Source organism: Oryctolagus cuniculus, chromosome 18, assembly GCF_051225735.1.
Source record: "Oryctolagus cuniculus isolate XC-2025 breed Fujian yellow rabbit chromosome 18, ASM5122573v1, whole genome shotgun sequence".
NCBI lineage: Eukaryota > Metazoa > Chordata > Mammalia > Lagomorpha > Leporidae > Oryctolagus > Oryctolagus cuniculus.
The window spans coordinates 7,850,635-7,854,617 of NC_142884.1; positions in this window are offsets into that span (position 1 = coordinate 7,850,635).

Below are 3,983 nucleotides of genomic sequence, written 5' to 3' on the forward strand. Positions count from 1 at the left end.
AATCAATACACAGTTATTCTCAAGTGTTGAAACTTAACTGAAAAGTGATCACTGTTAAATATAAGAGTGGGAGTAAGAGAGGGAAGAGATGTGCAATTCGGGACATGCTCAAGCTGACTTACCTCAAACGGTAGAGTTAGAAACATACCAGGGGATTCCAATTCAATCCCATCAAGGTGGCATGTACCAATGCCATCTCACTAGTCCCGGTGATCAATTTCTGTTCACAATTGATCATAATGATAGGACCAAGAGCCAAAGGGATCACATAAACAAGACTAGTATCTACAAATACTAGCTGATAGAATAAAGAGGGAGAGAATGATCCAACATGGGAAGCGAGATACACAGCAGACCCATAGAATGGCAGATGTCCTAAACAGCACTCTGGCCTCAGAATCAGCCCTTAAGGCATGCGGATCTGGCTGAAATGCCCATGAGAGTATTTCAGGCATGGAAAGCCAAGATGCTCTGTCAAAAAAAATGACCTAAATGAAAGATCTCCACGAGTGAGATCCCAGTGGAAAGAACAGGTCATCAAAGAAGGAGGTACCTTTCTCTGAAGGGAGGAGAGAACTTCCACTTTGACTACAACCTTGTCTAAATATGATCAGAGTTGGTGAACTCAAAAAGCTTCCATAGCCTTGGTGACTCATGACAAGAGCCTAGGGTGATTACTGATGCCATAAACAAGAGTGTCAATTTATTAAGTCAACAACAGGAGTCACTGTGCACCTACTCCTCATGTAGGATCTCTGTCCTTAATGTGCTGTACATTGAGATTTAATGCTGTAACTAGTACTCAAACAGTATTTTTCACTTTGTGTTTCTATGTGGGTGCAAACTGTTGAAATCTTTACTTAATATATGCTTAACTGATGTTCTGTATGTAAAGAGAATTGAAAATGAACCTTGATGTGAATGGAAGGGGGGAGGGAGAGTGAAAGGGGAGGGTTGCAGGTGGGAGGGAAGTTGGGGGGGGAACCATTGTAATCCATAAGCTGTACTTTGGAAATATATATTCATTAAATAAAAGTTAAAAAAAAAGAATCTACCCTGCACTGAGTCCTATTTCTCCGTGTGTAGCATCTTCCTGAGAACGACCTTCTTGCCTCTCCAAACCCCTATTCATGGTTCCTCCACTCCTCCTGTGCTGGGAAAGACCTAGGGCATTCACGGAGGAACTAATCTCTCTCCTTTTCCTGTGCTTTCCCTGCAACCCATCAAGGAGATCCCTAGGATCTCTCAATGGAGAGGACTTGGGAGTTTGGGGAGTGGGCCTTGCAGATGCTGGCTTTCCACTACCAGCACCCTGGGAGGTAGCCTGGACATCTGCATTGTAGAGCCTGCCTTAGACCCCAGCCTGGTGTGGCTTGAGGCCAGAGCGACCATCGGTTCAGCCACTTGCTGAGAGGCATGGGAGAGGTCCATCCTGCCAGGCAGGTAGAATGCCTTAGGGGCTCTCGGGAGTTTGATAAAAGGTGGGTTCCCTTTCCAGTAATTTCCATCTTCCTTTGTGTGCTTGACCTACTTCCCAGGTCCTCTCTTTGACCCAGGGAGGGACAATGGGGAGAATGCTACCACTCTGCACCGCTTCTGTGTGCCTCTGCCCTGGCCTCAGCCGTGGTGGTTAGAGCCGCCCCTGCCCCGTCTGGATCCACATGAGCCCTTCTCACTGGATCTCATACCGTGTCTGTGTACATAAATACACACACACATACACACACACACATGTATGCATGCACATATAAGCTTGATACAAAAGGCAAGCTCTCTTGTGGCAACTGTTATCCATATATGTGTGGCCTCTAAAGTCATCTGGTATTGGCCGGCACCATGGCTCACTTGGCTAATCCTCCGCCTGCAGTGCCAGCACCCCAGGTTCTATTCTGTAATACACAGAGACTGTGAATACAGTGCTCTGAAAGGCATCAAATCAGACAAAGTAGTCCTAGACAAAATCTATTCTATCAACCCAGAATACTGTACCCTGCAAAGCTCTCATTTATGAACAAAGGTGAAATAAAGACCTTCCATGACAAACAGAACCTGAAAAAATTTGTCATCACACACCCAGCCCTGCAGAAGATGCTTAAGGATATGCTGCCAAAGAAACACAGAAACATGGTCATCACTATGGAAGAAGGTAAAGGAAGGAAATCTCCCAGGAAAAGCACAAAGGAAATCCAAAGTAAAAATTAGGAATATCAGGGCTGGCGCCGTGGCTCACTAGGCTAATCCTCTGCCTAGCAGCGCCGGCACCCCAGGTTCTAGTCCCTGTCAGGGCGCTGGATTCTGTCCCGGTTGCCCCTCTTCCAGTCCAGCTCTCTGCTGTGGCCCAGGAGTGCAGTGGAGGATGGCCCAAGTGATTGGGCCCTGTACCTGCATGGGAGACAAAGAGTAAGCACCTGGCTCCTGGCTTCGGATCAGTGCAGTGCCCCGGCCTGGGTGGCCATTGGAGGGTGAACCCACGACAAAGGAAGACCTTTCTGTCTCTCTCACTGTCCACTCTGCCTGGCCAAAAAAAAAAAAGGAATATCAGGAAAAATAGCAGGGCAAAGTCATTACTTATCAATAGTCATGTAAATGTCCTTAATTTTTCAATTAAAAGATACAGACTGCCTGAATGGATTAAAAAACAAAACTCATCTATTTGCTGCCTACAAGAAACACATCTCACCAACAAAGATGAACACAAACTGAAAGTGAAAGGATGGAAAAGGATTTTCATGCTAACAGAAACCAAAAAAGAGCTGGTGTAGCCATCCTAATAGCAGACAAAATAGATAGTAACACACACACACACACACACACAAAACTGCTAAAAGAGACAAAGAAGGGTTCTATGTAATGATCAAGGTATCAATTCAACAGGAAGATATAACTATTATAAATATATATGCACCTAATTACAGGGCTCCTGGCTATTTAAAATAAATGTTAAGGGATCTAAAGGGAGACAAAGACTCAGATACAATATTATGGGGGATTTCAGTAACCCACTTTCAGTAATGGACAGATCAACCAGACAGAAAATCAGCAAGGAAACAGCAGAGCTAGTTGACATATAGACCAAATGCACCTAACATATCTACAGAACTTTTCATCCTACAGTTGCAGAATACACATTCTTCTCATCAGTGCATGAACCTTTTCAAGGATTGGCCATATGCTAGGCCATAAAACAAGTCTAAGCAAATTTTAAAAAATTGAAATCATACCATGCATCTTCTTGGACCACAATGGAATGAAGCTGGAAATCAACAACTCAGGAATCCCTAGAACATAGGCAAATACATGGAGACTGAACAACATGCTGCTGAATGAACAGTGGGTCTTAGAGGAAATAAAAAAATGCTGGAAACAAATGAAGACAACAATACAATATATCAAAACGTATGGGATACAGCAAAAGCAGTGTTAAGAGGGAAGTTTATGGCCATTAGTGCCTGCATCAAGAAATTGGAAAGGCACCAAATAAATGAGCTATCAGTGCATCTCAAGGATTGAGAAAAGCAATAGCAGACCAAACCCAAAACTAGTAGGAAAAAAGAAGTAATTAAAATCAGAGAAGAAATTAACAAAATTGAAGCCAAAAAAACAATACAAAAGATCAGCAAAATGAAGAGCTGCTTTTTTGAAAAAATAACCAAAATTGACACACCATTGGCCCAACTAACCAAAAAAAGGAGAGGGAAGACCCAAATCAATAAAATTAGAGATGAAAAAGGAAATGTAACAGACACCACAGAAATAAAAGGAATCATCAGAAATTACTACAAAGAGCTGTAATGCCAACAAACTGGGAAACCTGGAAGAAATGGATAGATTCCTGGACACATACAACCTACGTACATTGAACTATGAAGACATAAAAACCTAAACAGACCCATCACCAAGATGAAAATTGAATCAGTAAGAAAGACCCTCGCAACAGAGAAAAGCCCAGGACCAGATGGCTTCACTACTGAATTCTACCAGAC